The 12,354-nt window shown below is 36.6% G+C and overlaps 1 protein-coding gene across 1 annotated transcript in view, besides 1 other annotated feature; it reads left to right on the top strand.

Annotated features, from left to right (window-relative positions):
• The window catches only part of KCNQ (KCNQ potassium channel), a 46,498-nt gene that overhangs the window by 1,096 nt on the left and 33,048 nt on the right, over positions 1-12,354 (top strand). The gene's annotated exons all lie outside the window — the stretch shown is intronic.
• Positions 5,256-12,354: part of a mobile genetic element that runs on past the window's edge.

Here is a 12,354-nt window from a genome sequence, read left to right as displayed (position 1 = left end):
TATCTCCTCGGACTGCGAATGTCATTTATCTCATTTGGCCTACAAAACCCCAAAGACAGCCCTTATCGGAGTCATAAACAACATATATAGTACAAATGTCAGTTTCTCGACCGGGAAACGACACTTTAAGATAAAGTTCTCGAGAACCTTGCTGAATTTTTTGCTTAAGCTAGATAATACTTTACCAAGCTACAGAATTTTAAATGCCATTTTTTGCACTATACATTATTATAAGTATTTTTAATAAAGATTTGCGATCAAACTTATTTCTTAGTCCTAATAGATTCTTCAAACTGTTTTGTTATGGTATTACATTATGGACTATTATGATTATTTATTATTTATTTAACATATATTGAATAATGTGTGTTGCTTTAGCAATAAGCATGCAATGAAAATGGCAATACTTTCATTAACTTGTTACTAAATGCGAAGTCTAGTTGGCAAACGTGAGGCCGAACTATAGTAGACCATCTACAGGGCATTGAAACGTGTTGGATTCCTTGTCCGAAAAGTATTTTCATGGGCGGAACGTGCTGGGTATTGTCACCCGGGGGAGGAGTGGTAGTGAAATCCGGCCTATTGGAGGAAGGGAGGACTGCCGTGCGTCCCACGCGCCCTTTGCGGTTGTCAAACCAATTTGTTGAACCCCCTTTCAAACTACGGGACTGCGATATGGCAATTACAACCAGTAGCAGCAGCAGAAACAGAAACTGAAACGGAGACTCCAATTTAAAGCAATGACAACCGGGTGGAATTGGGGGGAGGGGACACAGATATATGGTGTAGGGGGGAGGGAAGGCAAGGTTTGTGTACGTGCCTGAAATTATATCGCCTGCCTGACATCCAAAATGGGGGACCCAACTTCGGCTTCTCTCTCTTCGGCAGATTGAAGGGCTAGGAATGACATTTGCATTTGGTAAATCAATTACCCACCCATATCTCACTTTGGCCCAAGGTCGTTTTCCTGGGGCTCTGTACTTCACACGTTTGCACCGATCAATCAGATGTCTGTTCATACATATCTGCGCAACAATTGCAGGCCGGGCAGCTCAATCTGTTCGATTGGTTTTGGGGCTAATCCCAAAGACAATTCCATTGGCGGTCCCGGTTAGCCATGTTGGCCAGGGTGAGCTTTTCTTGGCCATTTCGCAGTTGACCAATGTCAGGGATGTTGCAAACAGATGACCCCAACTTCCAATTTGCCAGCCAGGCTTTGTGCCGTAAACTACACAAAGCTGCTCCAGATGCAAGCGCTCGAAATGAAGGTCAAAAGTGGGTGCACTCAGGCCGTGAATGAATCATAAAAATATTTGTCATAGGATTAATAACGGCGCTCATTTACTGAACCCACCATAGATAGGTATAATAATCTCCAAGCAATTCAATCCCCTTGATAAAGCTGAATGAACAAAGATCTTCTATTAAGAAGTCACTGGTAATCGCAGTGTATGAAAACGAGCCACCAAATACCCATGCTCACCACTTTGAGAACAAGTTCTAGCTCAGCGCAAATCGAAAACGAACTTGTCAAACCGCATTTGCTTGATAAATGCGAATGACTTCAAATGGCATCAATGTGTCGTTAACCAAAAGTCGAATTCAATTCGATTTTTAGCAAGTTAAAAGTATTCGTATTCGCTAAGTTCTGCAGCGACAGCAAAACCCAGCATTGGGGTTAATCAAAGTCCGTCGAAATGGAGCCCTTAAGCAATTTTTAATTGATGGAGGTGGAGTGAATGTCAAGAACTTTTGCTTAATCGCAAAAAACCAATATCGATTGTTATAACATCGAGATTTAGGTATTCGTTGGGTGGAATGGATTAATGACATTTTAAACAGAATTAAATTTATGAAAAAATTCTAAGAATATATTACCTACAACCTTTAATGAAAAATTCAAAATTGAAATGCTTTATTGTTCTAAAAAACTTCAGATGACAAGTTATTTTAAGAGTAACATTTTTTATGTCATTAGCGAAATATTGAGATTTCAATTTCATCAAAGACTGTTCATAATAATAGAAGTCTAGACTTTTTGTAAGCGAGTTCAAGCCAAATACTTTGGCTTTTTATATCGAAATATTTGTATTGTTATTAACATTACTTAAGGTTTCCTATGAGAGAATATTTTATAAAAGAGAAGCTTCGATGGGTGGGTAAAATGTGAATAATTCAAATATTTCGTATAAATCAAAAAACATTTTCAGTTTTGATTGAATAAATTTGTTCTGATATAAATGTATTTATACGAATGATGTGCAGACCCTTTTTGTGCGAAAGGAAAATGAATTTAAAGTCAAATCGAATAATAATTGAATCACATTTCCCATGATTAATCATCCTTAAACATTACCTTAAAGTAATGTTGTAGAATCAAATTGAAAGTGAATGGCGAACAAGTGGAACACAAATTGCCAAAAATATTCGGCAAAAGTCCACTGCTTATGGCCTGCCTTTCGTTGACTTGGCAACTATTTATCATGGGCAGTTACCTACGTCCAGAATTAATTCACTTTTGTGCATTTCGCGCTGCATTCCCGTGAAAATTCTTTGGAAAGAAAAGCGAGCAATGGAAATGTTGAAGAAGCGAAAACTTTTGTTCCGGCACGAGTTGGCCAAGTTGGAGAACAAAAAGTTGGGACAGGAACCTACCGATTTCCCCTTTCCACTTCGCGCTGACCACAACGATGGCAGCGAGTTCTTGCCCAATGGGGCATTAATTAATTTGATAGTCCTCGACTGTCAATCCTTGAAGTATTTACATAAATTCGACATTAATAAACCACGAGCATAATGCCCGGAAAGATCACAAATTGAGTGTGAAATTTTACGCACCATTTAACTGGAAGGCCGACAAAGTAGATGAAGTAGGCCTCTGCTAGGCGATTCTTTTAAGGTGAAATACCGCCAGAAATTACAGCATTCGCTGTGCTGGGGTTCACAAAGCATTTAGCCTGGCTGTCAATTACCCAGAAATAAATTATGAACACGCCCACACGTCTGAGGAGGCCAAATGGAGGAAATGGAACCAGGCCAAAAGTAGAAGTGAAGCCAAATAGACATGTTCCTTCGTCGTCCTGCGTGTGTTCGCCAGAGCGCAGACATTTTGGAATTATGCTGATATGTTCGCACATGTATACATAATATACGCTAGGAAAAACGCTTCAGCAAGGCGCTTTCACGATTTCCCGATTTCCTTCTTTCCTTTTCCCCATTTCCCCACCAACCTTTTTCGGGTGCAAAAGAGTTTCGTACTCACTTAATTGTTGTCTCGCATATCCACCCATTCACATGTGCCTCACAAAAGATGACAGCAGAATTCATCTTAAGATGTTGCGACTTGAAATTATTTTCGCGAGCTTCTCATTCGCCAAGATTAAAAGCATTCGCTGCTGGCATTCAAGTGGTTCAACATCTCACATTCAACCTATCCATGGGTTTTAGCCGGGCCAAATATTCCCGGGAGTGTCGCCATTTTGGCCAAATACAAGCCCGGAATATTTTAACCAATTCAATTTGATTGCGGTTTGCATATTTGCTGATTCCCAACGCAAATATTTTCGCGCACTTTTAAACATTATGAATTCAGCAGTTGGGTAAACAAGCTTAAACTAGTTGATATCAAATGGAAAATCATTTAAATCGCATTGGATGTGTAATTAAGTTGAGATTAACTCTACGAGGATTATCGTAAATTAGAGACTAACTCAATGAATGAAAATTAAGCTTGATGAGTTCAAAAATTGGTAAATTAGTTTTAGTGTTTTTCCAACGCCACTCGTTAGTTTTAGTGACAATAATTTCTTTTGCTTTTAAATATAGTTGCTCATAGTAGCTAAAACTGAAAACTCTGAAATATATTAAATGCCGGTGGGAGTCTTGATATGTTTTTTAAATGTCAAATATTTGCAGTAATCAAAATATGCTTTTTATTCACTCAAGAGAGGAGGTATATTTGCATAAACACTGTGCTTTGGCCTTTTGTAAGCCAGAAATAAATGTAGGCAAGCCCTTTTTCGAGTACAAAAAACGCCCCATTTCAGTATTGATATCGAATGGCATAAATACATTTCGCCTTTCGCCAGCCGAGTCCAATAATATAAAATATTCGCCTGGCATATGGTTGGGCTTATGCCCATTCTCATTCTCAACCTGATGCTTGCCGAGGACCAAACACATACACACATGTAAATGGCACGCACACAGCTGCGCCGGGATGTGTAAATAAGAGTGTTCGACTTCAGGAGTCGCTGACAAGGATGGGCTCCTGCGCTTCAGCCTGGATTTGTTTCACCTTTTTTTGCGCCGCAGCCGTCATCTTGGTCTCATTGCCAGCGTTTTGTAAATGAACAGAGGCCCACACACACACACACACACATAGACACACTTGCATGGGGCCCAACACTTTATGTTTGTTTACAAATTCGTTTCTCACTTTTTCGCCTCTTCTTTGCACATTCGCATGTGTGTTGTTTATATGGGCCAGAGCACTCACACACACACACACATATGTTTATTTGCTATTGTTAACCTTACCTCAAACACACTTTTATGACATTCAACGGCAACGCGGCGTATGCGTAATTATGTCGGTGACGTCACAAGCCGCTAGATGAGCAGACCATCAAAGTTCTAAGTTAATTTCTTTCTCAGTTTCGGCCGCCAGAAGTTCTTCGTGGCAACTTCAAAGCTATTTCGCTTGATAAATGAAAACTTTTTACGTTGTCGGCTTTTGCGGCCAGGAAAACCCTTCACAAACTGTTGAGGGGTAGCTTGTTGTTTTTGGGGTTGGAGGAGCGACAGTGGGTGGGGCTCGTGATTTGCCCCTCTCGCAGGCAGAGTTGAATTTTCAATATAATTTTCCCATAATTTTGCACGAAATTGAAAATTTACGCCCAACTTTATTTTCGCTTTTAATTTGTGCGGCGCCTTGCCTTTCTTGCAGCCCCGTCAGCTGAGACACACCCTGTCATAAACAGGGTGCTATATACACGCAAAGACAATTTATTGTTTATAAATTAGCTTAGAGAAAACAATAACATCTTAGGAATAGAATGAATAAGTATGGGCCTCTATTTACTTGCTTCAAGCTCAATATAACTTTTTAACTCTTCATTTATGCATAAATCATAAATAAAAGAAAAGACTTAACTGAAGTAAGTAAAATATATTAAGAATTAGTATACTAAAGTTAGTTAATATTATAAATGCGCTACCTTTAATGCATGGTAATATTTTTATTGATAGTGTATTGTTCACACATGAACACGAATATATTTAAAGACTTACAATTTTGGGCTCCGTTCATATCTTATGTAAATGAATCGAGAGCGATAAATTATATTTAGGATTTTGTTATCTAAGGCGACATGGGTGCATTGCTCAAAAACATGTAATTTAAGTGCACACTACATGAGTCAGTCACTTGAGATCGTTCCCCGCCTCCTAAAATAGTCCCTTAGTGGGAGACCACAGATAAGGTCCTCGCCGCTCAAGATAGGCAGATGTGCCCGAGCGTGGGACCTCGATAAGGCGGGGACTATTTACTTAGGCCTCTGCGTAGGCCATTTACTTTAAGATGCGATTCTCATGTCACCTATTTAAACCGAAGATATTTCCAAATAAAATCAGTTTCTTACAAAAACTCAACGAGTAAAGTCTTATTATTTGGGATTTTACATTTGGTCAATCGAGCCTTTAATCGACTCTGCAGTTTCCCCCTACCAAAGGTAAGGAACTCAGAGAAAGGCCAGCTCCTTTAAGCATCTTACAGCTAAAGGTAGCAAAAATAAGTGACTCTTGTTTCCCCCTACCAAAGGTAAGGAACAGAGTATAAATATAAAAAGCAAAAGATACAAAAGAATCTTTTATGTTTTAAAACAAGCACCTTATAGTCTATAGCTAAAGGTTGCTTTGTGTACCATTATAAATTGTGGTAAGGCGTGCTTGAGGCCATACATCAGCAATTGTGAAATTAAAAAGTGCATAACAAAAGTGCCTTATAAATGCTCTAATAGCATTAAATCAGCTCATAAATAGAGTGCAGTGTATATGCCATAAGAGCATAAATTAAATAAAAAGTGCCTGAAAACAGTGCCTTATAAATGCTCTAATAGCATTAAATCAGCTCATAAATAGAGTGCAGTGTATATGCCAAAAGAGCATAAATGCCGAAATAAATGGCTAAAAAACAAAAAATCTGACTGGACTACAAAAATAATAAAACGTGCCAAAAAAAAAAAAAAAAAAAAAAATCATCTTTAAACATCGACGGAGCCTTAAAGAAGAGAAGGAAGTCAAATTCAAAGGAGCCTCTACCAGCAGCAGAAGCAGCAACAACAGCAGCAGCAGAAGCAGCAACAGCAGTAGCAACAGCAGCAACAACAGCAGCAACAGCAGCAGCAACAACAACGACATCAGCTAAGTCAAAACAAGAATTTTCTGTTTACCCAAACACACATATATATATAAATACATATAAAATACATATACACGTACTATATATATTAAGAAATTACAAAAAATTTTCAAAATGATGTCAGAAAAGACTATTCAATTCCTTAAGAAGCAGTCCGAAATTATTTTGGAAATTAGAAAGTTGGAAGTAAAACCAACATTAACAGATGTAGAAATTCTAAAATTAAATGAGCTTCAAAAATGTTTCATTGCTAATCATAGCAATTTGTTAAAGATCGGCGTTGTCGATCATGAATATTTTAACGCGAAGCAGTATGATTTAATAATGATGGTGTTAGAAAAAATTAAAAATAAAAATGAAAAAATTAAGGGCGAGTCGGTAGAAAACACTTTCCCTAAATCAAACACTGTCCCTAAATCAAACCCTCCCCCTACATTAAACCTTGAAATGCGTGGTCACCCTGAAAAAGAGGGTATAGCACAAAACAACGCTTTAAAAGTAGAGCAGGCATTTCGTAATAATGTTGGCCAATTTCGAGTATATCTAGAAGATACGTCTAAACTAATAGACAGTAGTCCAGATTTCCTTAAAATAAGGAAAAATAAAATTGAATTTTTATGGCATAAAATAGATAACCTGATTGAACAGGTGAATAGTCATTTTGAGAGTTCGCTATTCGAAGAAGAAATTAGCGAACTTGAATTTGACAAACAAAATATTCTTACAGCCATTAATAGTCGACTCAGTGGCACAATAAATAAAGCTGAAATGTCGACGGTTGTTAAGGCGGAGGAGTTACCAACCCTGCCTAAAATACAGATTCCCACCTTCTTTGGTGATTCCAAAGAATGGGATCTTTTTAATGAACTCTTTACAGAGCTCATACATGTGAGAGAGGATCTCAGTCCTTCTCTCAAATTTAATTATCTAAAGTCAGCATTAAAAGGAGAAGCCAGAAATGTGGTTACTCATTTACTGCTCGGCTCTGGAGAAAATTATGAAGCCACTTGGGAGTTTTTGACCAAGCGATATGAGAATAAAAGAAACATATTCTCAGATCATATGAATAGGCTTATGGATATGCCAAATTTAAATTTAGAATCCAATAAGCAAATAAAGACATTTATTGACACGATTAACGAGTCAATTTATATTATAAAATTAAAGGCACAATTACCAGAAGATGTGGATGCAATTTTCGCTCACATAATTCTTCGGAAATTCAATAAAGAATCACTCAATTTATATGAAAGCCATGTTAAAAAGACAAAAGAAATACAGGCACTTTCTGATGTCATGGACTTTTTAGAGCAAAGGCTCAATTCTATATCATCATTCTCACAGGAAGTAAAACCTGTAAAGAAAATGATTAATAATAACAAGAATAAAAATTATAGTGACAATTGTGCATATTGCAAACTACCAGGGCATTATTTAATTCAATGCCATAAATTTAAAATAATGAATCCAGCAGAACGGTCTGACTGGGTAAGAAAAAATGGGATTTGCCTAAGATGTCTGAGGCATCCGTTTGGTAAAAAATGTATAAGCGAGCAGCTTTGTTCGACTTGTCGTAAACCTCACCACACGTTACTTCACTTTGCAGGTCATAATCCAGAAAAAGTGAATACGTGTAGAACAACAGGTCAAGCCTTGTTGGCCACGGCCTTGATTCAAGTAAAGTCGAGGTATGGAGGCTTTGAACAATTAAGAGCATTGATTGATAGTGGCTCTCAAAGCACAATTATTTCAGAAGAGTCTGCACAGATTCTAAAATTGAAAAAATTTCGGTCTCATACTGAAATAAGTGGAGTATCTTCCACAGGAACGTGCATCTCCAAGCACAAAGCGGTTATTTCGATAAGAAATTCTCCGAAAAATTTAGAAATTGAAGCAATTATTCTCCCAAAACTTATGAAGGCACTTCCAGTCAACACGATTAATGTTGATCAGAAAAAATGGAAGAACTTTAAATTAGCCGACCCCGATTTTAATAAACCGGGTCGCATTGATTTAATCATTGGAGCAGACGTATATACTCACATTCTGCAAAATGGAGTTATAAAAATAGACGGTCTCCTTGGGCAAAAAACTGATTTCGGGTGGATAGTTTCTGGATGTAAAAAATCCAAAGGAAAAGAAACCATTGTAGCCACAACAATAGAAATAAAAGAGTTAGATCGCTACTGGGAAGTGGAAGAAGAAGAAAAAGATGATATCGAGTCTGAAATCTGTGAAAATAAATTTATCAAAACGACAAAAAAAGATTCAGATGGGCGATACATTGTGTCAATTCCATTCAAGGAGGATGTCACCTTAGGAGATTCAAAGAAACAAGCGATAGCTCGTTACATGAATCTGGAGAAAAAACTAAAAAGAAATGAAAAACTTAAGGTTGACTACACTAAATTCATGAATGAATACATGGATTTAGGACACATGATTGAAGTGAGTGATGAAGGCAAATATTTTTTACCGCACCAGGCAGTGAGTAGAGATTCAAGCCTTACGACCAAATTGAGAGTAGTTTTTGATGCTTCAGCAAAAACTACGAATAACAAAAGTTTGAACGACATAATGTGGGTTGGGCCACGAGTTCAAAAAGATATTTTTGACATTATTATTAAATGGAGAAAATGGGAATTTGTTGTTTCGGCAGACATTGAAAAGATGTACCGACAAATTAAAATAGATAATAATGATCAAAAATATCAATATATTTTATGGAGAAATTCTCCAAAAGAAAAAATTAAAACATATAAATTAACCACAGTCACTTACGGAACTGCATCTGCACCATATTTGGCTACCAGGGTTCTGGTAGATATTGCAGATAAATGTAAAAACCAAGTTATTAGTGCAATAATTAGGAATGATTTCTATATGGATGACCTAATGACTGGAGCTGATTCGGTAGAAGAAGCTAATAAATTAATAACATTAATTCCCCATGAATTGCAGAAAGTTGGATTCAACTTAAGGAAATGGATTTCCAACAATTCCAAAATATTAACCACTGTGGAGGACACAGGGGACAATAAGGTTCTCAATATTATCGAAAATGAATGTGTTAAAACTTTAGGACTAAAATGGGAACCTCAAAAGGATTTATTTAAGTTCAGCGTAAATTGTAATGATGAATCAAAAAATATAAATAAGCGCGTTGTGTTATCAACGCTAGCAAAAATATTTGATCCGTTAGGATGGTTGGCACCAGTCACGGTTTCAGGAAAACTTTTTATTCAAAAACTTTGGATAAATAAAAGTGAATGGGATCAGGAATTATCCATAGAAGATAAAAATTATTGGGAAAAATATAAAGAAAATTTATTATTGTTAGAGAATATTCGAATCCCAAGGTGGATTAATTCAAACAGTTCTTCAGTCATTCAGATTCACGGATTTGCGGACGCCTCCGAAAAAGCATATGCTGCAGTAGTCTATGCTAAAGTAGGACCTCATGTTAATATAATAGCTAGCAAAAGTAGAGTCAACCCTATAAAAAATAGGAAGACAATTCCCAAACTCGAGCTGTGTGCAGCTCACCTGCTTAGTGAATTAATCCAAAGACTAAAAGGATCAATTGACAATATAATGGAGATCTATGCTTGGAGTGATTCCACGATTACCTTAGCATGGATTAACAGTGGTCAAAGTAAGATCAAATTTATAAAAAGAAGAACGGATGACATTCGGAAATTAAAAAATACTGAATGGAATCATGTTAAGTCAGAGGATAATCCAGCAGATTTAGCATCCAGGGGAGTGGATTCTAACCAGTTGATCAACTGTGATTTTTGGTGGAAAGGTCCGAAATGGCTAGCAGACCCAAAAGAACTTTGGCCTCGGCAGCAGTCTGTAGAAGAACCTGTCTTAATAAATACGGTATTAAATGACAAAATAGATGATCCTATTTACGAATTAATAGAAAGGTATTCCAGTATAGAAAAACTTATACGTATAATAGCATACATAAATAGATTCGTGCAGATGAAAACAAGAAATAAAGCCTATTCATCAATTATTTCAGTAAAGGAGATAAGAATAGCGGAAACAGTTGTTATTAAGAAACAACAAGAATACCAGTTTAGGCAAGAGATAAAGTGCCTTAAAATCAAAAAGGAAATCAAGACAAATAATAAAATATTGTCATTGAATCCATTTTTGGACAAGGATGGGGTTCTAAGAGTTGGAGGAAGATTGCAAAATTCCAATGCAGAATTTAATGTTAAACATCCAATCATTTTAGAAAAATGCCACCTAACAAGCTTATTAATAAAAAATGCTCATAAGGAAACATTGCATGGAGGGATAAACCTAATGCGAAACTATATCCAAAGAAAGTATTGGATTTTCGGGTTGAAAAATTCGTTGAAAAAGTATTTAAGAGAATGTGTAACGTGTGCAAGGTATAAACAAAATACAGCTCAGCAAATAATGGGTAACTTGCCAAAATATAGAGTGACGATGACATTCCCGTTTCTTAATACTGGAATAGATTACGCAGGTCCTTATTATGTTAAATGTTCAAAAAATCGTGGCCAAAAAACATTTAAAGGATACGTTGCTGTATTCGTTTGCATGGCCACCAAAGCCATACACTTAGAAATGGTAAGCGATCTAACTTCAGACGCATTTTTAGCAGCACTCAGAAGATTTATTGCTAGACGGGGAAAATGTTCCAATATCTATTCAGACAACGGAACAAATTTTGTAGGAGCTGCAAGAAAATTAGATCAAGAGTTATTTAATGCAATACAAGAAAATATAACGATTGCAGCGCAGCTTGAAAAGGACAGGATTGATTGGCATTTTATTCCCCCGGCAGGACCTCACTTCGGAGGTATTTGGGAAGCTGGAGTTAAGTCAATGAAATACCATTTAAAGCGTATAATCGGCGACACTATTTTGACTTATGAAGAAATGTCAACTCTTTTATGTCAAATAGAAGCATGCTTAAATTCAAGGCCATTATACACTATAGTTAGTGAGAAGGACCAACAAGAAGTTTTAACACCAGGTCATTTTTTAATTGGAAGACCACCTTTAGAAATAGTCGAACCAATGGAAGATGAAAAAATCGGAAATTTGGATAGGTGGAGACTTATCCAAAAAATGAAGAAAGATTTCTGGGTTAAGTGGAAAAGTGAATATTTGCATACGCTCCAGCAAAGGAATAAATGGAAAAAGGAAATTCCTAATATAGAAGAAGGGCAAATAGTTTTATTAAAGGATGAGAATTGTCATCCTGCAAGATGGCCTTTAGGAAAGGTGGAAAAGGTGCATAAGGGGAATGATGATAAGGTCCGAGTGGCTAAAGTAAAGATGCAGGAAGGATATATCACTAGACCCATTACTAAAATTTGTCCCTTGGAAGGAATAAAGTCTGTTGACAAAAATGAGGCTGACCAAGAGCCAAAAAGACGAACTAGAGCGACATCGGGAATGTCCAAGATCGGAATCATTATGGCAATGTTGTTGTTTGTGTTAAGTTGTCAAGTTTCTAGCGCATTACCTAAAGATATAGCACCAAGATATTCTATAGACAAAATAAATAAAACCTCAGCAATATATCTAGACCCGCTAGGAGATGTTGAGATTGTGAGTACTTCTTGGAATTTGGTTATCTATTATAAAATGGATCCATATTTTAAAATGTTAACAAAGGGTAATGCGCTTATACAAAGTATGAGGAAAGTTTGCGAAAGACTTCATAGCTTTGAAGAGCAATGTAGTCTAGTCTTAGATAATATGCAAAGTCAGTTATCGGAACTTGAAGAAAACAATAAATTGTTTATGATGCAGTCTAGATCTAGAAGCAAGCGTGCTCCTTTCGAATTTATGGGTTCCTTGTATCATATTTTATTTGGTATAATGGATGAAGATGATAGAGAGCAATTAGAAGAAAATATGAAGAATTTGTTAGATAACCA

Source organism: Drosophila melanogaster, chromosome 2R (genome assembly GCF_000001215.4).
Source record: "Drosophila melanogaster chromosome 2R".
NCBI classification, from domain to species: Eukaryota; Metazoa; Arthropoda; class Insecta; order Diptera; family Drosophilidae; genus Drosophila; species Drosophila melanogaster.
Note: the sequence above shows the minus strand (reverse complement) of the source record. Positions and strands in the feature narration are given on the sequence as shown.